Raw genomic sequence first — 27,038 nt, forward strand, 5'->3', positions numbered from 1 at the left:
ACTACTATACACCTACCTTTTAAAAATGATCTGCTGAAGGTTGCAACAAAAGGCAAAACTCCCATTATAGGTGGTACTCATTACCACGGCCATGTAAACCCCGGCATCGTTTTAAACGACAGGAGACGAACGATGGCTATAAGCCCTACATTAATAAAATGACTACTTACCATATTTGAGACATGCAGTTTGTTCGAAGGTTGATATCACCGTGCACTGTCCAATATGAGTGCCCTAAACACCTACAGCAGCAAATGACCTAATGGACACGCTGAAAATGCCGGTTTTAAACCTTCAATACTGGGACCCCATAACGTATGTATTCCATTATACAGGCGTGGGGTCCGGGTATTGCCGCTTTTTAAGATATGGCAACAACAATCACAATTTAGCTCAGTGGCTTTAGCAACTGAATAGAGATGGTAGTTCTAGCCGACATTCTTCTCATACAGGAACAGTTTACTAACGTTTATGAAAGGTACAAATCTATAGCAAACAATCAGAAATTAGCTCTGTCCGCCTGGTACAATTAAACAAAAAAGAAATCAAATGTCTGATTGCTTGCTATGGTTTTGTAACAGTTACTACGGGAGACAAAGTCACACAAACCGCAACCCCTTCCCGACACCCCAGATACTCACCCGATCTCTAGGGACCGTACTCTCCTTCGCAGCAATGCGGGAACCACAGCTGATCACCCTCGTGAATCCGCCATTGCTGGAGCCTGACCTTGGGTACCTACAGTGGAAGAACACTAAAAGGAGACAGGTGGCAAACAAAACAACGAGCAACTTGGCATGGTACCTGTCAGTGAGCACCGCACCAATGATCACTTCTTCTCCTCCGGGAGCAGACCAATAACAAAAAATATATAAACTGCACTCAATTCCAGGCTACATGAAATTACTACAGCAGCAGTGGGACCAAGGTATCCCTCCTTGAGCAACTGATCCAATACACCATAGAATGTCCTATATGCGCTTATAGTACCTACTATTATTCAATACCAAATATGGAAATACAATGTTGAAATAGGCAATTCTAATGTTAATAGCCTATGTAGACCAGAAGTCCAGATTGTATATGCCAATGACCGATTTTAGGGCCAAAAGATAACATGCAAACATCAATAAATCATGATAGACTGCAAATGCCAACATCAATGTGCATAATATTTGCGATATCACAATAGTAATTATCCCAAAAATTTGCACTGTACATGATTAGTGATCCTACTGCTGCTTACCTGTTCTAGGTATCTGCCGAGGCACAGCCGCTCAGCAGGCCTCTGCCCGCTGCAAAAACCCCGGCTGTTGTCTTGGTGCTAAGGACTTTAGGTGCCTTTTCCGGTATGCCACTCTGAACAACCTAGGACTTAACTACATAGGGCCTAACACCCTTCTATGCTACCTAGCTATAAGGGTCTACTACGCTTCTACCACAAGGGCCTATTACCCTTCTACTACAAGGGCCTACTGCCCTCTAAACACCTAACAGGGGTCTGGCACCCCACTAGCCTATGGACTGTGCGCTCAGCCAACCTAATGGGTCTTGCACCCAGACAACCTAATAGGCCTTTTGCCCAGGCAACCTAATGGGCCTTGTGCCCACACTAAGCTAAGGACCTTGTGCCCTGTCCACCTATAGACTTTCTACTTAACAAAAACATTGGGCTTTGTGCCCTCTTAAACTAATGGGCCTCGTGCCCATCTAACCTAGTGGGTCTGGTGCCCACTGAACTAACTATGGGAACTTGTGCCCCGGGTAAAGGTCATGCTGCCCTATTAAACTACTGGGCCTTGGGCCCACCTAAAACATGGGGCCTTGTGCCCTCTATACCTAACATATGGGCCCTTCTGCCCACTTAACCTACCTATGGGCAAGAGACCCACTTACTATTTATGGACTAGCGCCCAGTTCCCCTAACTGGACCGTGGTCTTGTGCCTTCCTAACTTGTCAACGGGCCTAGTGCACAAAGTGTGTCCATGGGCCTTGTGCCTGATCTACAGGACTAAGGTACTTACCTGCTCGGCGTCTTCGGGTCTCCCAGAACCTTCAGCCCGCGGTGTTGCTTCTCTTATTTGGCGCTAGCTTGTCCGCAGACTTCTTGGCGGGGGCACTCTTAGCCCTTACAAGGGCTCCCTTCCGATGATCTCTTCTGGTTCTTGATCTGGTTCTTGATCTCGGTGTCTTCTGTCTTCATTCTGGCGACTGTCTTCTCATGGCATGGTAGTTCCTAGCCCCTGCCACTTCTGCCAGCATCCCATGACGTCTGCTTCTCTCTGCTCTGTTGGCGAACTGAATCAAAGATGGAGGTGCTGGCGTGCCGACGTCACTCGGCATCGCCGTGAGCCCTGATTGGCCTGCAGTGGCACCAGGACTGGCTCACCTTACCGTATGCTGATTGGCCAGCAGGGGAAAGTGAGCCCTGATTGGCAAAATTGTCCGATGCTGCTGGGACTTGTCGGGAAGGAGAAAACGGACCTACCTGCATAGGATCACTGGATCGGTAAGTCCTCTCCCCTCTTCTTTTTTCACCCTCTTCCAGGGCATGGCAGAGGGGCACATCTCCACAATTTTAGTACAGATTTACACCTTTAATCAATATTAGTAAATAATGCACTATCATCATGGAGCCAAGGTAACAACATTGTCCCCAGGCCTGGTTGCAGTACGATAATGTCATGCTCTGCCTACCATTTTCCTTATCTGGTCACATACCTGGTTTCACTATTAGTGTGAAAATGAGAGGTGCTGTTACTGACGTAATTCTATCTAACGTGTATATTGTCCTATTCCCAATACAAAAGGAGCATCTTTTATTTAAACATCAGCCCTAATGGACCCCTTGAACCTGCCTGCTATCATAGAAATGGGCGGGGTTATTGAGATACAATCCAGTATGCCCACATCAACATGGGGAAGGGCGCTGATTCTCGCTATATGTAGCAGGACATTTAATGGGATGGCTGATTTCTGGTGAGGAGCCAGCAAGCAGGAAAGACATTAATGCCAGACCAGGCCCCCTATAGCACGGGCCAGCCCTGATAAGCCTAGACTGGCCAGACCAGGCCGCTGGGCCCCCACCCCCTTATGCAAAAAATTTTTTTTATGGAAAAAAAGGTATCAGATAAACTAAAAGAACAGGTGGCGGCAGTGGGCTCCCAGTGGGAATGATGCCAAAACCATACCCACCCCCCTATCGCCCTGGGCCCAGGTGGTTGCGACATCTGCCTCTTGTTATGATCTGCCTTGTAGCTTTGTGTGCATTTTACCCTGTGTTATTATTTGCCTTGTTTTCCTGTGTGCATATTACCCTGCAGTACCTGTGATCCTCCAGAGGTGCTGTTGTTTGGCCTTTCCTATCAGGGGTTAACCAGCACTGCTTGTTAATCATCCACACCTGTCTGTGGCCTATATATGCCTGCATTTTCCTGTATCCTTTGCTGGTCATTGAAGTGCCTAGCCTGCTCATGTGTCTCTGTTCCTGGTTTCAGTTAAGTTATTTGCTGCATTTCATTATTATTTACCTGTTTGCCAAGATCTGGAAATCCGGTGTTTCATTCAGCTTGAACTGTTTACTGTTTATTTGCCTTCCCTGGACTATACCTTTACTGCAATAAACAGTTTAAACGTTTATATCATGTGTCTGGCTCCATGGCTGTAATCAAGGAATTGGTTTTGTACAGAACCATAACACCTCTAACACACACAGACACCCCCCCCCCCCTCCTTGTGTAGGGCTAAAACGTTTGAGTATTCCACAGAAATGTGAATATGAAAATGATTCAGCTTTTAGCAAAACACTATGTAAAAGCAATAATGGTTGAACCAGAAAACAAAACAAATGTGGGTCAGGTGAAGTTCCAACCTAAAATGCAGTAAAAAATATGTAGCAATATTATTTCATGTTAGCGACCACAGACATATATCATCATCTCGCCAATTTTACAGAACTGTTCTGTGAAGGACAATGGTTAAAACTTGCATCATTCCACTGTACGATTTGGTCACTCATTGTTCTTAAATAGCTTGTATTGACCCAATGGAAAGACCTATGCAATAAAGATCCCTTCTTTTCAAACAATTTTACATGACACAAAGCAAAGCAGATATGTGTTCTAATCGATGAGCAAAGCTGCCGCTAACAAGTACAAGAGAATCAATATCATAAACATTACTGAGATCAGATGAACCAGTCCTGACAGTATGACAATACCGTAAAATATCCCTTCTACACTTTTTCCCTTTAAAGATCCTTACTGGACTATAATAAAGGAAATAAAAAAAGATTAAAGAAGCTGTAATATTTGTATAGTTTATTTTTCTTTTACCAAAAGTACAGATTAAGTTGTGTAGATCAATTAAATAAAGTTCAACATTCATGCATCCAACTGTATCTCTCAAGACGTTCCTTCAGCAACTCCTCTTTCCTTTTTCCTCTTCCAGATGTTAGCTGGGGTATAACAGAGATCAGTCTTCCTATACTCAATTGATACTTCTTCCTTGGTAAATGCATCAGAATATTTGGATTCAAGTACCATCTCAATTCTGGTGACAGTAATAACTGGTTTTATGTTGTTTTCTCCATGATGTCATCTAAACCAGAGCTCTCTCTCGAGCACCCAACAACTCTATTTCTGCTAACAATGTGAGTGTGAATGCTCTCTACCCTCTCCTCTTTTCACATTCAAGCTCTGTCAAAATCTCATAGCTTCTATCTGCTGCAGCTATTTGCGAAGACACAAACATAATACCGATTCATATTGTAACCTTGCCAGAAGATCCCCCAGTCTATTTGGAGGAGGAAATACACACGTGAGAGACATATACTCAAAAAGATTGTGGTCACTATTATTTAGGGGCCTGGGCATTTAGAGAAAATGGTTTAAATTTCAAAGTAGATTTGTTTGTAATTAGAAGGCTTTGGATAAAGCTAGACTAACATACTACTGACCACATCTGAAACCAGGCTTTTACATTCTGTTATGTCAACTAATCAATCATTATAATGTAATTGAGCATATGAAATTTGTTAGAATTTTGGACAAATTTAGTGACTTACCTTTAATATTTTGACATGTAATTGACATGTAATTTTTTTTTTACTCATTCAAATTTCCATTATCTCCCTCTTGATTATTATAATAAACTTTGATAAACATTTGGTGGAAAATGTTCAACCGAAAGCACTTATTATTATTGTATATAGCACCAATCGTATTACACAGCACTAAAGAGAAAATATGTAATTATTCACATCAATCTCTGACTCATTGGAGCTTAGTCTAAATTCCCTAGCATACACTAGGGTTCATTTTGTCAGAAGCCAAGTAACCTACCAGTATGTTTTTGGACTATCGGAGCATGCAAACACTAGAAGAATATATAAACTCCACACCCTTAGGGCCCTGGTCGGAATCTAATCATGACTCCAGCACTGAGACAGCAATGCTAGCCAACGTGCCACCATTGTATTGCAGTTGATTGAAGTGTGTGCCTTTTTATTTGTCAGATCAAAAGTGAAATGTGTACGATTCAATAGTTTTTTTTTAACAACCAGATTGATATTTATTGGTTTATAAAAATGGGATTTTTACTTTTGTATACTGATAGGATTGAACAGAAATGTGATTGTTAATTTTGAAAGTAAAATATGTTATGTGTGTTTGGCCATCTTTATTCATTTCTTTACCAATGTTGCAATACTAACCATTTTGTCCAGGATTCTGTAAAAAAAACTGGTTCTCACCTTTAATCCACACCAAAGACATTACCTATCACCCTGCCAAAAAAATTAAAGACAAGATTATCTAAATAAAAAAACAGTTTTGGATGGAATTGACTAAGATGTGATAAAACTGATATACATCACCTGCTGTATGTAGACATACATATGTGCAGCATAAAGTCTCATCAAAAAAAAATTTATAAAACAAATTCACAATTCTTAAATGTACAACTCTTAACAGTATAATCATTAATAAAATTTGTAAATTAGTAAATAATCTTTAATACGCATTATTAGTAGCAAACATATAAATTAAGTGAAACTTAAAACAGTTGCAGCCACATGTGTATACAGGCCTCTTCCAAATGGTTATAACGCAATTGCCCCAATTATTGACCCAAAAATCAATTGTATTCTCCTGAGTATAGAAATACCAGTTATATGTAGTTTTTATAAGATATTAAGCAGTTGTAGGGCCATTAAATTACTCACATATATTTGAACTATCCTTTATTTCTTTGTGAAAATGTAAAACAAGTTATGTTGACTGAATGTATCATGATCACAACATTGTGTTGCCAGAAACTTGTGATTGAATTGAGATGATATTTGATGCTTGTCTTTTCTTGAATTATTCCAGCCTATTACCCAGTCTTGTAACATTACTGTTGGAAGTGAGGTAGCTGTTTACAAGAATATATACGTGATCAGTTAAATAATAAAACATCGTTAACAATCACAAATAAGGTAACTGGTTAGTTTTATTTTCTAGCAAACTTATTAAAATTATATTTCTAATAATACTCTTTATGAAATAAAATTCCTCATGAAAACTGTACTTCATGTTTTTAACTTCCATTTAATTACACTTAATCCCAGCGGTTCCTTTTCTCTCTCATTTATATCATGTAAAATATTGCCCATTAGTCAATGATGACCACAGAGTTTTATACTCGCCTAGACCAGTGTAGGGCAAGAGGCAGCCCTAGGTCTGCATGCAGCTTTTGTGGCCCTTAGCTTCTTCCTGCTTTATTGTAAGATGTGTTTGTTATAGCCTGTAACACTTTAAAATGTCTGCTGGTATGTTATTACAGAAAGCTCTTTCTTAGATTAAATATATTAATTTAACGTATTACTGAGATTAAGTGTACTGTGAGGCCCTTTGGCACCTAAGTGTATAAAAAAAGAAAAGAAAAAAAAAAGATTTAACCAGTAGGTGGCGCTGCTGCTGCTTCATACTTAGTTGCTGATATGTTGAGCTGTAGTGCAGGGAGCAGACAGTTCCAGAGCTTTGCCGAGCAACACTCCCAAGGCAGGGAAAGAGATACACAACACACAGCCTCGCTACTTCTTATGCATATTCAGCAGGGGTGGCTTGTAACTCTCACCTTTGCCTTTTATTGACATTTGACAAGGCATTGATGCAGGTTTAGTAATGAATAGTGTTTATTCTAGTGGCCGATGGTGTGTTTTCTTTGCTCCTTGCTGAGCTTGTTCATCTAGTTAGTAGGGGATGTGAGGAAAGTTTACCGGAGAAGCTACCTATTATTAAAAGCATGTGCACCACACAGAACATACCATTGTCTGGATCATATGTACAGCTGATGAGGCAACTGTGATCGTCCTGCGTTTGGGATCAATGACCGATCTACTAAGGACAACTTCTCAGAATGAACTTTGTGACTGCTGCAACTTAAACGGGAACTGGAGTCTAACTAAACTTCGAAGTAGAGGTAAACTCGGACAACATAATGTTACCAATAATCTGAATTTGTTTTTTAATATGTAATCATGTATCTTTTCTCGTTCATACATTTATTCCAATATTCTTTGTAAAACCTCATGCTCTTCTCATAGGCTTTGTTACTGATACAGAACAGTGCCCATTTGTAAGGCAAGCAGATGCCACGAATCAGGATGCTTAAACACATTTATTAAGACGTCAATACGTGCAGCTGGAACCGCGATCATTCAGTTTATTTGAAGTCTAATATAGATCTCCTTATAATGTCACTTTGTCAGATGGCCGCTGTGCTCTGGAGACTGAACCTCTCCTGCTCTGTGCAGTAAACCTACAGTGTAAGACTGACGGTGATGCAGTGTGTAGTTGAAGACAGGTGTAACCGGTTGCAGCTGATGATCTCTTATTAACCTGTTTTCAAGGAAAAATCCCAAAATAATTTTTAATGCCCAAATTGTGACAACGGTTTGCACATAACAAGCATTGTAGTCACTGTGTAAGAAGGATATATATTCAGGTAACATTAAGGAAAGCTTGCTGTACTGCAATTAGTAGCCTAGCACCTGCTGTGACTGAGCATGCCTATGGCACATGTGGGTGTATTTTACAGCAGCAGGGTGCTTGTTGGAAAATGAGTTATATAAGTTTTCAAACAATTTAAAGTATAGTTTTGTATTTGCTCATAAATTAGGCCTTAATTCCAAAAATAAAATACCTAATTTCTAGTAAATGATTAATCTTTCTTAAATGGAAAAATAATGGAATATGCATTTTCTGCATACTTGTTTTTAAATAATTGTATACAAGCATTCTGAGCCGTAACTTAAAATATTAGCGCCAGGAGCGAGAAAGAAAAATGCCACCCCCTAGCCCTCAATTTTAACCAAATTAACCTAAAATATTCACAGCCCTGGTTACAGCCATGCAAGCGTTGGAAAGATGCTATTTCTGTTCACGGCACTGTATTAGTTTTTCAGTTGGTGCACAGCCCCCTTTTGTCTTTTTTAGTGATTTTAACCAATATAGAAGAAGAGTAGCTCACTGATGCTGTTCAGATTAACCTCTCAATTATTGATTGCTATACATTCCTGCATAGAGACTGTATTGTAGCCATCCCAATTGTAAAGCGCTACGGAATTTGCTGGCGCTATATAAATAAATGATGATGATGATCCCTATATGTCAGATAATTTTCCTATATGATCTAGTATTGCTTTACATGTTTAGTTATCTTGTGGGTCATACAATAATATATTTTTGATATTATGAATATTCCACTTCAAATGCAATGGTCCCTCCTAAAATGAACAATCTGTAAAGAAGTTTTGTTTAGTGATAATTTTATCTAAAATCCTAAAAAGCTGAATTGAGAATCTGTTGTATAGTGCAACACTGCACAGTTTTTTTCCCCTAACAATTCAGTTTTTTAAAAAATGACTACCTCAGCTCAGAGGGTACATTATTAACCACTTGTTGTACTACAACTCTTTTTTGTTACTCTTTTTTTTTTTTATCTAGTACTCAAATACTGCCCTAACTTACATGTTTAGAAACCTAAATGTGTGTGTTTATAATATAGATCTCCCAACTCAACCAATTTAGGATACTGCCATGATTGTTGGAATGTTGTGTGATATGACCTGTTCACCACTGCTCTGGTGTGTTTGAGTTTTTATAGGAGGGGGCTAGGGGCAGCTTGGTGCCATCTTTCACCCACAGACTACCAAAGATGGGAGGTATAATATATATTTTAAAGAGCAAGTAAAGCCACTATTTGCTATAAAATGTATCAAAGGCTGAGTATTACTGAGCTGAATAATGCACATAAAATAACTGTCTATGCTTACCTATATATGTCTGACAAGCTGTCAGTCACTCTTCTGCAGCTGGTTGTCATGTCAGGAGAGAGCAGAGACTGACAGCTGGGGAGACTTGCTTTGAAGAAATACACAGTGCTGATTGCTCCTCAGGGGCAGGGCAATTCTATCATAGCTCAATCTCAGCTTTTTGACCTGTATCAGATCCCCTTAGGATCTTAATGATGTGGAAGAAGCTTCACATCATTCAGTGGTGTAGGCAGGTAATACTTTAATTTTAATAATTAGGGAAAGAGAAGAAAGGGAATGTGTATGACTGTGGCACTCAATGATAAATTTAAAATAAAATATAATAATAGATTATTATTGATATGAATTAATGTATATCAATAAAGTCTATTATATTATATTTCAAATTTATCATTGAGTGTCTCAGTCATACACATTCCCTTTCTTCTCTTTCCCTAATTATTAAATATAATAATAATGTGTGAGTGCACCTCTTATCAACTATTTATTACAATTACTATCAATGATTTTCAATATGTAGTATAAGAGGGGCTAATGATTTACTCCGTGCCATGTGATCAATATCATAATACTTTAATTTTAACAGAGCCAGTAAAAAGTCAGCTTAATAATGAACAATATCTTTTAGTTTCATATCTGAAAATTAAAACTCTGTGGTCTGAATGAGTAAACTTACCACCCATTAGCTTGTCTGTCAAAATCACACCATTTAAACATGGAAAGTCTGAGTATTTCCTTTACCATGGGAATTTTTTTACTATCATATATTTAGCAAATACCACTTTGAAGGAGATCATCATGACAGCTTCCAATCAGCAAAACCTAAATATTATAAGAATATTTACTATTTATTATTAGTTACTTATTTGCATTAACATACCTCCCAGCTGGCCCTGTTTGAGAAAACTGTCCTGCCATACTGATCAGGACAAAGCGGTGTGAAGGTTGAGGGGGATTCTGTCCACTGCTGCTGGTGAACACGATATGGCAATAAATGGGTTTGGAGGGGAGGAGAGGAGAGAACGGAAAACCTAACGCTTCAAAAGCTCTAGGAATCCTCCCGGAGTGTGTGGCACAAACCCTCCTCCCTCTGTTTACAAGTCAGTGGCAAAACTAGACTTAGATACCTCAGGGCCATCTTAACAACATTATGGGCCCCTGGGCAAAGCAGTGCACCGGGACCCCTAGATATAGATATAAATATAGATATTAGATGTATACAGATACAAATATAGATATAGATATATATATAGATAGAGATAGATAGATGTACTTGCTCATTGACAGTTGTAGGTTTTTTTTTTGCACGTTTTTTTGTTTTGCAGGATTATTTATTCTCATTAAGAGCCATGCCTATGGGGCCCCTTGTCCATGGGGCCCCCGGGCAGCTGCCCATCGTGCCCAATGGAAAAGATGGCCCTGAGATACCTCCGTTCTCAGCTATCTAGTTTAGTGCCCCAAAACTAACTAGCTGAGGCACCTATATAATAGTGCCGTCATCTGGCCAAATTATAGTCAAATATGTCAGAATGCTTGCCATGTCAAGCTTTATGTAACTGTAAATCATAGTTGTGTACTCTCCCGGAATGCCTAGGAGACTTATGAATTTCTAGGAATCTCCCAGAATCCAGAGATAGCAGGGCAACCTTGACTTTGTTGATAAAGTGGGTGGTGGCAGGGTTCAGTGATGCAATTCTTGTGTCACCCCGGTCCCGCCCCCTATTTTAATAGCTTTACCCAGTGACGTCCGTATAGGAGGCAGGGCCAAAATGACATCATTCGCCGGGCCCCACTGCCACACATCCACCTCCCAGAGGCCAATAGAAAAAGTTGGCAAGTATGATTTAAATTTGCCTAAGTGTTATGGGGCCATTGTGGAGTGGTGAATAAATATTCACAGATTGTATAGCACAGTGTAATATGTTAGTACTAGGTAAATGAAGGACAGTAATAATTGACAAAGAGTAACACCTTTAATACAAAACAGCTGGAGCCAACTAAGTGCAAAAATGTAATTCAGTACTGGTCATAAAAAATATGTTTTAATTTAAGTACATTTTTGTATAGGTAAGATGTTCATAGGAAGGGCTTAATAAATGTAATTGAAAGTAAAGTACTGTTTTGCAAAATGTATTATGTTCCTTTTGGAAACATCAAATGCTCAGCCTTGTAATGTTCCTTACTTTTTGTATACACCATTACTGTAGTTATGTATTTGAGAGACTTCTTAGATCTTACGTATGCATCGTAAACTCTGCAGCATCTCCTTCATAATCAGCTAATGCATAAACTAATCATCATCAAGCAGCAAAAACATTGATTACATTGGCAAGAAATGTAAATGATTTAGTACTCCTTGTACAAATAAACCAAGTATAAGTTTCTCTAGTGTAAACAGTAATCAAGACAGAAACATAACCTATTATTATTATTACTGTGGATTATTTTGGATATGTGGGCAGCGTTAAATTTTAACCAGCTCAAGACTGCCTGCTTATACTAGAATCCTTTGAGTATAATTTTAACTGTCTTAAAGCAACTTGTATGCAATAATGAGGATTTTAATTATGATGGTGAAAAATGGTAAAGTAATAGGTTCATTTGACTAATTGCTTTCCATATCAAAATTAATAGGAAGATGGCTTATTTCATACCAGCAACAAAAAAGTTATAATCTCAAGGGTGTATATATTTGTTTTGAATGGGTTAAATAGGGCTGTATTGAGGATTGGTTTTGCCCTAGACATTGAGGGCATACACCCTAAATTAGTTGTTATGCATCCCATGTGCTGATGCTTCTCTCCCCAACACACCCTACTTGCATGTTGCAATGGGTAAGCTAGGTCATTAGATAAGACCAAGCACTGGAAAAATACAATAAACAGTAATATGAGACACAAAATAGTGGTCAAACCACTACCATGCTACCTCTTAATCAGTGATTCCTGAGACATGTGCGTAGTATGCTGTATTATAAATCACACTTGCCAACTCTTCCTGAATGTCAGGAAGACTCTCTGAAATAGGGGTGATCTCTCTCACTCCCTGAAAAGTTTGGTATTCTCCCTGATGCTGAGCCAGTACAAGACATGGTTGGCTTCGCCATCTGTGGCATGATTACACGGTTTAGATATTGTGTCCTATGTCCATGTATTGATGCCTATGGAGGTGGCCATTTTCATGGAGACCAAGATTTAATCAAAGACTGACAGGTAAGACAACATGAATTTCAGTAATGGAGACAAAAATGTAAAAGACACTTCAGTCTCTAGAGATTCATTAGTTGCTTTTCTTTAACGCATAGTTGCCTACTCTCCCGGAATGTTCGGGAGACTCCCACATTTCTGGGAGACCTCCCGGAATAGCAGGGCAACCTCCCGGTTCTTGCCCCCACAATAGATAAGTGGGGTGGGCTTAATGACGGAAATATCGCGTCATCTTGTTGCAATTGGCCAAAATTGTGACAATCATTCCGGGTGCGGGGCCAAAATGATGCGATTCATCAAACCCCACCTCCCCCGGGATCTCCCTGAAGCCAACGAGGAAAAGTTGGCAGGTATGTTATAAATACAGCCCTGAGGTTAACGATATATTATGTAGAAGAAATTGCCATGCTTCTGGCTACTAATTATAAAAGCATGTGCAAAATATTACTGTATTTATTTGTACAATGTTTGTGATATATTTTTATATATTTCTCATATACCAATGTGTTTGGCTCCTAATATAAATCTATGTATTGATTTGCTCAAACATTTAGATTTTTGTCAAAATGGCTACATTTGCCCATAAACCAGGCCTGAAAGTAACAGAAAATTATATAGTCTTAATTTACTTTAATATAATCAATTACAACAACATCCACCATACAGGAAGCTGGATTTCATCACGTTCTCCTGGAAGTGTAGGTCACCCACCCAATCTTCTTGCAATGTGGACAGGGTGGGAACGTTATGATGCTTTTTGCTGCGAGTACCATTGTCATGGCCGCCCCGCTGAGTCATGTGAATCGTGGAATTAGACATCAGGGTACAGAGCTATGATAATGCAAATCTGATTGTCACGCTCACCCACCCTTGCCTCTTGGACCTGCCGGATCTCCAGAATCTGTTTCAGCCTGTTCACAATCATTTTGGAATATACCGTATTTTTCGCTCCATAAGACGCACCTGACTATAAGACGCACCTAGTTTTAGAGAAGAAAAACATTCACTGGCCCCTTCACTCACACTCACCAACACACACACACACACACACACACACACACACACACACACACACACACACACACACACACTATATTAACACACTGATCCCCACTCTTAGACACACATGCTATGTTAGCACACTGGCACACACACAGTATAGCCTCCAGCACACACACACAAATACTATTGCCTTATCTTATTCCCTCTGGTGTCTTCAGCGCTGCGGATCCTCCTGAAGGAAGGAAGAAAATAAAACTTACATGTCCAGCGTGGAGAAGCGGGTCCCGGCCAGGCTGCAGATCCTCCTAAGCGTCCGTCCCCCTGCCTATCTGTGAGGACCTAGCTATCACATGGGACGTCCCATAAGACGCACACACTTTTCCCCCCCACTTTTTTTGGGGGGAAAAAGTGCGTCTTATGGAGCGAAAAATATGGTAGCTTTAAATCCACATTAAGTAGGCAGAAGGGTCTATAACTCGGAAACTGGGTCAGGTCCTTACCATCCTTGAGCAACACCATAGCATGAGTCTCAAAAGCTTCAGCAGAGAAATTTCTTGCGTTCGAAATTTCATTGATAGTCTGTAACAATGGGGCTAATTGTGATCTGAACATTTTACAATAAAGTTAGCGGTGGTCTTAATTGCTTCTTTGAGTTCAGTCAGTAAAAATGGGCATCTCATCTCTTTTTTTTTTTGGGGGGGTACTTTATAGAGTTTAAATAGTTATCTATCTTTTTAGATCTTGTAAACTGTATAATATTTATTTTTTGTTGAACCTTGGTCAATTTTGATGTTAGGAATAAATGTAGATGTTCATTCTTCATGTAATGCTCTTGCAAGCATTCTACTAGGATTTCCATTAAAATAATTTGTGAACGCTAACTCACAGGAGTTATTTAGTGCCGTTCTATTTTCCCATATTTCTTGGTAGACCTTTTTATCAAATGATTTTTATGGGCCGTTTCTAAAGGCTTCATTTTTAACAATAGAGCTTCATTTTTGGCCTCTGTTTTTAGCCAATGAACCTCTCAAACACATTTATGTGTGTTCCAGAGGGTAATTTTAGAAATATCAGTCATATCATTTAACATTAAATAGTCATCAATTCCTTTAGGCCATTCAACTCTGAATTTTGAAAATTAGGGCATGGTGACATCATGTGGACTGACTATATGAGATTTTTACAGTAAGTTTAAGTACCTATGGGATAAGAATAAATAAACAATTCTGCAGTATGTATGATGGGGACATGAGAATTCTCTCAGGTGTTGTAGATACCATATATCGGCCAGCTTGTTTTCTTGAAACATTTGCCTTATCTTCCGGAGATCTGGAGAAGAAATCCTGATTAAGGTCTTGGATGAATTTAATGTGTTGTCAAAGATCCAGGTGAAATTCGCTTCTAAACTTATGATCCCTTGTTATCTACTTGTTCTAGGGTTCTTGAGGAGAAAGCCTGCTGACCCTGGTTATATATGTTAATCCAAGGAAACAATTGGTTGAATATTTTCCCTTTAACTAGTAATCCTCTTCCTTCCTTTAGTGCATGTGATGTCATGTCTGTGAGAGGAAGACATCTCCGATAACATCATGGCAATTTCCTTAGATTTGCCCTTTAAATTATCACTAGTATGTACATATGGATATTTGTAATTATTGTTTAAAATGTGTCTCTTGTACAAATACTATATCTAGTTTGTTGGTTTGAAAGGACAGAATAACATTAGATCTAATTTCAAGCATATATACTGGTTTAACTTACTAGTCATAGTAACTAAGTGTGGCATACAAGTTTCTTAGGCATTTTAGACTACAAAGGATATTGTAGTGTGCATTGTATCAAGTGATCTTGGACTCTAATGTGGTTAGAGAAACTAGCCCACCCGTACAGATATACCCCAGGACAAGACAGTTGTCAGCGTGTATAATTTACACTGCATATTGGTGAGTATCTAGCAAAATGAAAACATGAGGTATTCGTTCATATTATGATGAAAACATTTTAGCCTGCATCCCAGCGTCAAGGGCACCTCATTATATGCAAGTCCTACGCTGACCTATATGCTTTAAACCCCATTAAAATGCAGTTAAAATCAGATGCCATGCAGCTGGTACAATATATAATATGGGCTATACTGAGCGCGGGTTTGTTTTTTCTCTGTTTTTATTTCAAAATATTGTCATAGCAGCTGTCCATCAAGCCTATTTAAGGCACATTTGGGTGTGGCTCACAAGCCAGCCCTTGCAAGATGTAAACCCCTATACCTGGGAGGTGAGTACATCTGATTTTAACTGCATTTTAATGGTGTTTAAAGCATATAAGTCAATGTAGGACCTGCATATAATGAGGTGCCCTTGACGCTGGGATGCAGGCTTAAATGTTTTGATAAAAATATGAACTAATACCTCATGTCTTCATTTTGCTAGATACACACAAATATGCAGTGTAAAGGATAAGCGCTGACAACAGTCTTTTTTTTGTTTTGTATACATATATGGGCATTTATATAGCCATGCAGCTGGTACCATATACAATATGGGATATACCGAGCGCGGGCTTGTTTTTTCTCTAATTCCCCAGGACAAGGCAAGAGGAGGTTATGGGGTCTAAGGAGGAGCGTAACATTGGGTAAGATAACAGTAAAACAAAACAAATCGCACAACCACTTCAAAAAGATTTTGCCCTGAAATCCATGACATGTCAATGTGCATCCATGGTCCGGAAATCCTTTTGGTGAAAGAAGAAAAATTCAGCTGGGGTAAAATAGAAAAAAAACAATGATTTGCATATAGAAATGACTTCCTGGGTTTATTAATTATTAACCAAGCTCAACCTCTTTCTCTTCTTTGTTAAGCTAATTAACAAAGTACTCTTATAAAACATTATTCTGAATTCAACGCAGTACTCTAAGGGTTCTCCCTAAAGACTATACAACCTCTCCATATTAATCTGGTTATATTTGGAAACACTCATTCCAAGCATGGGAACTGATGACTATGCAGCAAGTGTAAATTATTTTGGTACTTTTTCTTTGTAATGTAAATATTTATCTATTGCTTGCTATTCCATTGTGCTTTTATTATATATAGCCACTTCATATAACCATTATATATATATATATATATATATATTTTTTTTTTCCCTTTAACAGAACAATGCAGTATCAATAGATCCAAACATCCATTTATGTGTACTCATACTATTTATTATTTATAAACAACTTGTCCCATTGGAGGTTTATATACAACTCTTCTGCCTGTTGAGTGAAAGTATAATTAATAATGTATGCTGTAGTGAAATTTAGTTATGTAATAAAGACATACGTTACGTCAAAGGTTAGAGGGAGGACACTTAAGATCTAACTTGCAGCATGTGGAAGGCCAGTAAAGCTTTGAAGACATTCACGTTTATATAATTTTGACAGCAGTAGACAGTCAATGAGACAAATACAATCTCCTAGAAAATTCATTAAGTTCCGTTGCAGCTGGAGGGGAACTGGAAATGCCACAAAAAGTAATAAAAACAAAGTCTAGTGCAGAGGTGTCATACTGCATTCCCGAAAACAATGCAGATTTTACTGATATGCATTCTTCTACATTGTAGGCATAGAGGTTATTTTACTGCTCCTGGCAGATTAACAAGACTTGAAACAGTCTTAATTCTTCTACTCTTCCGGCTCTTCAGGAATGCACTTTGACATCCCTGAGTTAACACCTTGACCTTTACAATGAAAGCCTGATCTCTTCTATTTTTATAAATATAGCAGGTTTCCCTTTAGAATAACATTGGTTTATGGATGTTTGCATTGATGAGCTTGACATTGTTGTTTTTTTATTACAGCATCTAGAAGACACAGTATAAATTGTTAACAAATGCACTCAAAATTAACTATTTGTATCTTCTACAATTAGTAAATAAATACACAATTGGGTGTAATTGTGATCACTACTAAGTAACCTAATTCAATGGGAGCTGTTCTCTAATTCTCTATTTTTGTTACTTTTCATTCATAGGCTCCCACAGATTTCATTGGCATTATTATAAAAATGTAACCGGTGCGGCAGTCCTATTAATTGCATGCTTTTACTTCTGTTGCTGGTTTTGATTGGGTCCTCTAATATTTTGTAATCATAGAGAAGGAGAATGACATTTATAAAATCAATAGGTAGGCACCAAATCCAAGATTTGGTTTGTAATTTGGCTTAACATTAATGGATTTCGTTTTCTAGCTTCCAGCAGCTAAAATTACAAATAAGATATAATCATTTAAGTCCCTCTTTTTTCATAAGGATATGCAATTTTCTCTATCTTTATTAAAAAGACACCATATTTGGCAGAATAGTAAAATGTGTATTTGGTAATCTTTAAAGACCAAATTTGTAGCAGATGTCTCAAATCCTGATCAACGTTGGGATCAATCGGGTGTCGAAAGGGTTTGGGAAATGCTGTAGGGTGATGACTGCAACATCCTACATCTCAATATTTTCTGCCATACCTGAATTGGAGCAAAGACACGCTTTCTCCCAGGGGACAACGGTACTTGTCCACAGCACAATGGGCGCTGTAATTCCATTCACTGTGAGAACAAAGTGGCCAGATCTACCCATATGTATGGGCAACTTAAGTGTCCCTATTTGGCCTTCTGAAATGCTGGGACAAAAGACCCAAGAGACACATAATTCTGTTTCCTTGTCCATATTGCTAGTGCTACGTTTCTGATCACCTAGCAGTTTAATGAACATCAATGATCTAAGCAGAGATGTTTCTACACATCACAGTGCATGAATACATTGCGTCTATCTGTAGCTGAACGATACATCAACCCCTAGTAACTTCATCAAGAAAATAACTTTGCTCCGACTAATTATCCTAAAACATTTATATTCTCTCCATGAAAGAATCTTTGTATAAAATATATTGCTTGGTAGCAACAAACAAGTGTTGAGAAACTGCTATGATGGTTTGGTTCAACATTCCATCGAAGTTTATTTCTGATATTTCATTTTATCAACAAGTGTTTTGGTGCCATTCATTCATGTTAATTCATGCAAATATTCAAAAAATGTAGGCAGTCTGTGCAGAACAACTGTACACTATTGAGCAATGTTGTGATGTAATTGTATTAATACACTATCTATTTGATATTTACAGATATTGTGACATGTTTTGGGTTATTATGGAATATGGACCACCCTATATTTCCATTCTCCCGTAAGAGCTAGTATAAGCTACTAGTAGCACAGTGGTAGAAAATACTAGCAAAATTAGTAACTCTTGTCACGTTTATACATAACAACCAATGAATAAAAATACTCTTCGATATATATATTACACCATTAACTATCCAGCTAGATATCCAGACTTAGAAATGCTTCTTGTTGCAGTTTGCTGCCAGTACTTACACCACACTGTGGAACCACACTGTTGACCTAACCTACATTGTCTGCATTGTAATTCAAACCTGTATGGGAGTAGAACAGTCTGACTTATACTGAATTGCTTAACTAGCAATGCACTCAAGACATCAATAAATGTTTCTTTGCCAAATAGTTTTGAAATGCACAGTGTGTTTGGGAGAAATAAGTACAGTATAATAATCATAAAAACACAAAATATAAAATAAAGTTAGTTTTAGTATGTCATATATCTTTATATGAAATGTATAGTTTAGTTTCTGCTATGAGTGACTTCAAGTGCATAACGGTTCCTGTGACACTGGCACAACAGAAATCCCCGTGATACAGCTTCAAAGCTGCTCATATCTTTGATTTGCTGGTTGGGAAGAACATGATCACACTTTGAAGTTGTACTACGAATGCCTGTAATGCTTGTGGCTTTGTTACAGTGACATCAATTAAATGTCAGAGGGGTATTTACAGTATAAAAACCAAGGAAGGAAGTAAAGTCTCTTGAATACTTAGTCATTGGTTACATATGTTATTAAATGATTAAGTCAATAAACAGAAAGCAAGAGACATCTTGATATATCCTCATGTGTTTATATGCCTGGGTCTAGGCAGAGATTATGCTGCCCTAATCCACTGTGAATGAAAGTGTGGAAACCGAATAGGGAACTCTGCACAAATGGCCTGATTTAAAGTTGAACACAAGTCTATTTAAACAATGTAATTATGTATTTGCGCAAAATCTGTCGCCCTGGACATGACGGCAACTTGCGGCAGTATTTTCATCATACGTATCTGAAAGTTTGGGGCCATTTCGCTAGAGGCACATCGGCAGATGCACAATTGAGTATATGTATAAAAAATAAAATACCTTTTTTGAAGCTCTTTTTAATATCATGAATTATTTATTATTCACACAGAAATGCCAAAATAAAATCTCCATTTTTATCATTGGCAATGAGATTTTTTTTTGTGACTTAATCAATTTTAAAAATGTGGTATGAGAATTTAGAAAATGACATTTGTTTGGCTGTAAATCAATAATTGAACAAACTATTCTCAACAACATTATTTAAATATGATGGAAATATGAACTCCCTGTATGCAGCCAGTTTTTGCAGGGTCGGTGTCAATGTTATGCCCTGCCAAACTAAATATGACTGTAGATGGCACCTTCTGCTTCTCTCTATCACTAACTATGGCCTCTTTCTGGCTTCACCAACATGATCACATGCCTGCTACTACACAGGACGAGCAAGGCTAATTAAGATCTAATTTCCTTTGACTGAGCTCATGTATACTTTGCTTACGCTTCACAATTTACACCTTAGCTGTCTTGTATTACTCCCACAAATATCTTGTTTTATTAATTTGTGGCTGTGGGTGTTCAGCTGGCAGATTGGAACTGGTATCGCTATAGCTTTCGCTTTCATGCTTCCTCTTACTTGGTGGTGGACCATGTCATATCTGCTGCAGAAAGAGTTAGTATTATAGCACCTGTATTTTCCCTTTTCGTGTGTGTGTGTGTGTATGTATATATATATATATATATATATATCTATCTATCTATCTATCTATATGATATAAATGCTTAGTGGCGTGTGTTAGTCTGTCTGTGTGTGTGTGTGTAAAAAAAAAAACAAAACAATCTGCAGAGCCACCTGCTGGTGGAGTTATACACTGACCTACTAAATTCTTAGTGTGTGTGGAAAAAAAATTCAGAAAGGGCTGAAATTTGGTATACTAAGATGTTTTTAATTTGTTAATTTAATTTGTTAATTGTTAAAAGTGTTTATAAAGATTTAAAAAATATATATATATTTCTTGAAGGAGAAGTGACAGTTGGGAGTGGTTGGTGGTTGCCGGGGGTGACAGTGGGGAGTGGTTGGTGGTTGCCGGGGGTGACAGAGTGAGAGGAGTGTGATACTCAGGACCGCTGAGAGAGATCCCTGTGTCTGGATAGACATCTGGATAGATGTGGCGATGAAAATGAAGGATGAGGTGATGGAGAAGAATGATGAGGTGGTGACATGTGGACAAAACCACGTTAAAAAAGGGCGCTTACGTCGGGAAGTAACGCTCTTCCCCTGAGAAGGCCTGGGCTATGGCCCAAATGCATGACAAGAACCTTTTTAGCACCTTAAGTAGCTTGATTTGACTAGAATGCATGAGTATCATGCACGGGTTAACGTGTGTGTGTGTGTGTGTGTGTGTGTGTATATATATATATATATATATGTGTATGTGTATGTATATATATATATATATATATATATATATATATGTATATGTGTATATATATATATATATGTGTATGTGTATGTATATATATATATATATATATATATATATATGTATATGTGTATATATATATATATATATATATATATATATATATATATATATATATATATATATATATATATATATAAAAATTAGAATCTGGTTATGCAACGTACAGCAAAAAAATGTAAAATATCTAGAATGTCAGTCAAATGTTAAGCTATTTCTAGCCTGTCTCCTGCATAATTTGCCTTTAGTCTAGAAATGCCTTTGCTCATATATATGTCTACAGGCAATCTATTAGGTAATGTCTCCAACTAAATGTACTATACATGTGACATTCTACACCTTCCGCACCTTCCATTGTATATTACGATGCACCCAGTGATAATATCCTTGCCTGGAGGCTCCCATTTTCATGTCATGTCTTTTAATGAAGGCATATACTATACATCCATGAGCACTGGCCGCAGGTTAAATAATTTGGCTGTGGTTATGTCTTCAGGTGCACTGTAAATAACATGAACTCAATTTTTTTTTAGTGAATACATTTGTACAAAGTGGTAAATTAATTTTAACATGAGCCCCAAGCAGTGCTAAAGTTATGGTATCTCACTTATTATTTTTCCATGCCTGATTGACTGAAGCTGTCATATTTATTTAAAAAGGCAACAAATCCTCATGGATGGTTTTTTTTTTTTGTCCTTTAAATGACAAATTACATACCTTTTGTAAGCATTTCAGTGTTGGCATATCATATATGTGAACAGCCTTCTACGTGTTTCTCAGGATTCCTTCCCCTGGTATCTGTGTCAATGCTCACTCCTGTATACATGTCCTCACTTTCCCTTTCTTGTGGCCATGCTCACCATACTTGGTCAATTCATGGTCTCAGGAGTAATATGCTTGGACGTCATAAGATTAATACGAGTCATAACAAAATCATGAAGCCCATCAATCCAGCTGGTAGGGTGTGTGTTACCTCTGCAACACAGAAAATACTGCTCATTAGTTTGTTTCCACATGTCACATGGTTAACCCTGTAATTGTCTTACCAACATGCTGGGAAATAATAGGATAAGTAATAATAATAAGAACAAGTTATGTAAGGAGATGAAAATGAAAGTAAATTTGAGCAGTTTGATTAATTTTTAATCCAGATAATTATGTTCCTATCATGGAGGAGCAGAGAATTCGTTTGTGTGCCCATAGCTAGTACATGGAACTTCATGCTCCCCAAAGATCCACTTTTCACAGTACATTTTAAATTTCCACTGGGCAAAAGGAAGCATAGATTGGTACGGTTGCCACAGCAAATTAAAGGCATGGGTGAATAAATCAACTGCATGGCCTAGTAAGATCAGGATCATAACCAATATACATACATTGTCACATGTGACTGGAATTAACATATTCTCTGTTCAGTCATATCAGTGAATGATATGAAATAAGGATCTCTTGGAGTGATGACAATAAAGTCATTGTTATGTTTTAGTGATCACACAGTCCCTGATATAAAACAAACAAAGCAAATGGCATTTGCTTGTATGGTGAGGCAGTTGTAGCTGCTTACGACACTGACCTATCCTTACCGAAAAAATGTAAAATGTTTCCGTCTGAGTGGTAATAAACAGGGTGGAGCTGTCATGACATGACTCACATGCCTTCTGCAATAAGCTCTGAGAAAACTGTCTAGATTTTTATGGTGGTGACAATTGTATTGTAAAATACCAGCATACTTGAATAGCAGGTTTTTTAATCCGTGCTCAGTTATTTTTATGTGAGTGGTGACCTAGGTAAGAATTGTACTTTCACATCTCCCCTCCCCAACCCATTTTTAAAGTGTTTTTCTCCTGAGCTGCTATTTGATGATATTAATTATAGTCACTGAGTTGGAAATATGTAATTTATATATTAAATTATATATTAATATATATATAATTTTTTTTTAATCAATTTATATATTAAATTCCCCAGTTTTTTCATTTAATGGAAACTGTGGGTGCTAGCTACCTGGGTCCTGCGAACAAGAGTGCATTCTGCTAAGTGTCATCAAACCAGGGAGGTAACTTGCAACTAAGCTGCCAGATAACAGCTATCACTATCTGTTCCCGTGTGATCACATGGATTAAAGGAATCTTATGGTTGGTCACGCACAGGCAACAAACCAGAAAATCGGGACTAGGCTTTACAGACCCAGAGACTCCAAGAGCTGAAGGATTATCCACTGAATAGGCCAGAAAAGGAGTTTTCAAGACGCACCACCTCACAGTATACACTACAGGATCAAACACCACCAGAGTTTCAGGAAAGTCAATTAGTTGAGAATTAATGCAAGGCACTGATTAACCAGCAATGAGGGCTCAAGTCACATGCCTGCATTCAAAATCATTAATCCATACCTCACAATTTCCACACCTTAAAAGGGACTTACACTGAAGTGGGTGTGGTTGTTTGGAAAGTGGGCACGATTGGGAGGATCAAAATGGGGTTTGTTTAATTGGGAGTGGGGTTTGTGCATGTCATGGGTGGGGCTTAATATGGATAAATGTTGGGTTATATGACTAAAGACACAGGGTGACAAGCCAACCTAAAGACAGTACAGCCTGACAGCAACCCAATTATTGAAGCTAGGAAGTAAATTGTACCATGAAATCAATGTATATTTCCAAAATTAAGGATGACTAGACTGTGGGTAAGTATAATTCTCACCAAGGTAGCCCCACACCTAAAAAGAACAATGTTAATTTTAGCTGGAGAAACTCTTTAGAGAATTGAAACTTTAAGGTGCATGGGATATACTTTAGTACACACAGCTTCGGTCAATTACATTTGATTAGGTTCTCTAAATAAATACAGGACAAAACTATGTGATGTGTATACAATATATTTAATATGTGAATAGTCACAAAATGAACAAACAGATTATTGTTTTTAGTTAATTAAAGGTATGCATGTGTCCAAACTTCTTCAGTGAGATTCCAATTTTGTTCTTCTGTCTAAATAAATGCCTAATATATTTATTGTTGAATGCAGAAGGTTTTCCTGGTAACCATGCACATTTGTGGGTAACTAGTTTGACTGTAAGTAGCTACAAGCTGTTAAAGAGTTATGATGATTATTGGTATTGTTACATTTTATTGAACCACGAACATTTTTTAAAAGCAAGTATTTAAAATCTAAACTTTTTTAGCTGTTTATGTACATGCTCACGTTATGCTTTCTGGGTTCAGTTTTAAAATAGTTGTTAAAAAAAAAAAAGTGGTCATCTAAAAGAAAAAGAAAAATCCTAATTATAATAAGGTTTACTAATATAACGTCTGATCTCTGCATTAGATTGCTGTCTGAATACGCCATGGATTCATAGTACATCAAGTTTTTAAATGAATTCTCTGCCCCTCCATAAGATATTTGCCCTGAGCGTGATCAATAATAAATATATAATGTGTTATTTTAGAAAAGACTTCTACTGCCGCAGTGAAGCATTTCAGAAATAAAATATTTCTGACATAAGTGACTATTTAAAAAGCTCACTTTGTCGTCAAAAATGTCATTTTTTTTATTATCATTGTGTTCTCATGCATAAGACTATATAAGACCTATTTGAAGGAATGCTATTATGCATAGATACATTTGTACACTACACAGCTTTATCTCCTTTTCCCATTATAAATTGGACAGCTGACCACACCAGTGTTCTAGCTTCAGTTAGCATTGTCATGTGATTGCACCACACAGTATGTAAAAACAGTGATATCTCTGTTATTGTGACCTTTAAAGATGGAATATTTCCATGCATGACATTTTTTTTAATCTTACTTTAATTCGCATAATATTCCTTGCTTAATACTTTCCTATCCTTTGAGAAATTGATAAAAATTGTATTGGTCTCTCCTCTTATTACTCAGCCTGTTTTAAGACGAATGAGTTGGTGTCAATACCTCTTTCTTTTAGCTACTAGGGGACCCTATTGGATCTAGTAATTGGCACATAAAATTAGGGATGTGCACCGGCCACTTTTGGTGTCTCGTGTTTTGGATTCGGATTTGCTTGAGGTTTTGGGTTCGGATTTGTTTCGCAAAACACCTGACGAAAGGTTTTGGTTCGAATTTAAGGTTTTGGATTCGGATTTATTTTGAAAAAAACAAAAAAAGTGCTAAAAACAAGTTTTGTGTTTTGTTGTTTTTCACTCCTACGCTATTATTAACCTCAATAACAATCATTTCCACTAATTTCCAGTCTATTCTGAACACCTCACAATATTGTTTTTAGGCCAAAAGGTTGCACCGAGGTAGCTTAAGCACATAATGCCAAAAAAAGAGGTACAAGATGGAATTGTTCTGGGCCCTCCCTCCCACCCCTCGCGAGATTCGACGCGAAACTTGGACGACAGAGCCTCGTTTTCATTTTTTGCCCGCCGGAAATATCCGAACAGTGCTCGGATCCCGTTCGGATCCGCACTGTTCGGATGGGCTCGGATTAGCGGAATCCGAGTCCGCTCATCTCTACATTAAATATATGTAGTGCTTTATTTTTCATCTTAACTTAATGTAATCACATTTATAGTACCTACATTCTTGTGACCCATACCTACTGTATTGGGATATACTATTATCATCATCATCATCATTTATTTATATAGCGCCACTAATTCCGCAGCGCTGTACATAGAACTCATTCACATCAGTCACTGCCCCATTGGAGCTTACAGTCTAAATTCCCTAATATAGACACACACTCACACACAGACATAGACAGACAGAGAGGGAGAGACTAGGGTCAATTTTGATAGCAGCCAATTAACCTACCAGTATGTTTTTAGAGTGTGTGAGGAAACCAGAGCACCCGGAGGAAACCCACGCAAACACAGGGAGAACATACAAACTCCACACAGTGAACCACCATGGTCGGGAATCAAACTCATGACCCGAGTGCTGTGAGGCAGAAGTGCTAACCATTAGGCCACTGTGCTGTACTGTATTGGGATATACAATTATGACTAGACAGATTAGTTATGGCATATCTCATGCATTCTCCCTGGTTCTATAGAATTAATGCTTAGTTTGCTATGAAATTTGGTATATTTCTTGTTATTTAGTAGAGATGTACACATATAATTGGTCATCATTATCTTGGAGCCCTATAATTATTATAGAGAAATACACGTGACATCAGAACTGTGGTCTATCAGGTTTGCCATCGTGTTTCTTTGCATGACGGTAATCTTCAATGTTTTTGAAGTCACTGTTGCAAACCTGGTATTCAGCATCATAATTGCCTCTGAAATGTCATATATTTCCTTCTGTTATACATTTGTGAACTCTGTGTATAGTCAAGATTTTGAGATATTGTGGCAAAAGATAAGGAACAATGTTTCCTTTTCTGACAATCCTTGAAGATAACATTGCCTCTTTCAGAACCGCAGTGAATTATTTTTTAGCCAATCATTTTTTAATAATATTGTTGTGTGTTCTTTGTCGTCAACAAGGTTTTCATAAAAACTTCCACATAACATATAGGTTATAAATATATATTTTTTTCTGGTTTTAATCCCCTTGCGAAATGTGTTAGTTTTTAGTTAATAAGAAGGTAATGCAGAACAAAGTGGAACATCAAATACACGCGTGTGCACGAAACGTACAATAGACCCAGAGATGGGCCGGCACCAAGCTTTCTTAAAACCGCCAGAAACAAGGGCAAAAAGCAGATAAATTGAGAAAAGAAAGAATACTACAGTTGTAATTGTAATATCTGTAAGACAAACCTGATAAAATATTGCAATAAAGTGAAACATAAAACAGGCATTGCCCCTCAACAAGGAA

The 27,038-nt window shown here is 37.7% G+C and overlaps 1 protein-coding gene across 2 annotated transcripts in view; it reads left to right on the forward strand.

Annotated features, from left to right (window-relative positions):
* The first annotated feature begins 7,014 nt into the window (after positions 1-7,014).
* Positions 7,015-27,038, forward strand: part of CSGALNACT1 (chondroitin sulfate N-acetylgalactosaminyltransferase 1) — a 342,472-nt gene continuing 322,448 nt past the window's right edge. For both annotated transcript variants that reach the window (XM_075204577.1, XM_075204578.1), the window contains exon 1: positions 7,015-7,465. The gene's annotated coding sequence lies outside the window, so the exon portion shown is untranslated. The remainder of the gene's footprint in view (positions 7,466-27,038) is intronic.

Source organism: Mixophyes fleayi, chromosome 1 (genome assembly GCF_038048845.1).
Source record: "Mixophyes fleayi isolate aMixFle1 chromosome 1, aMixFle1.hap1, whole genome shotgun sequence".
NCBI classification, from domain to species: domain Eukaryota; kingdom Metazoa; phylum Chordata; class Amphibia; order Anura; family Limnodynastidae; genus Mixophyes; species Mixophyes fleayi.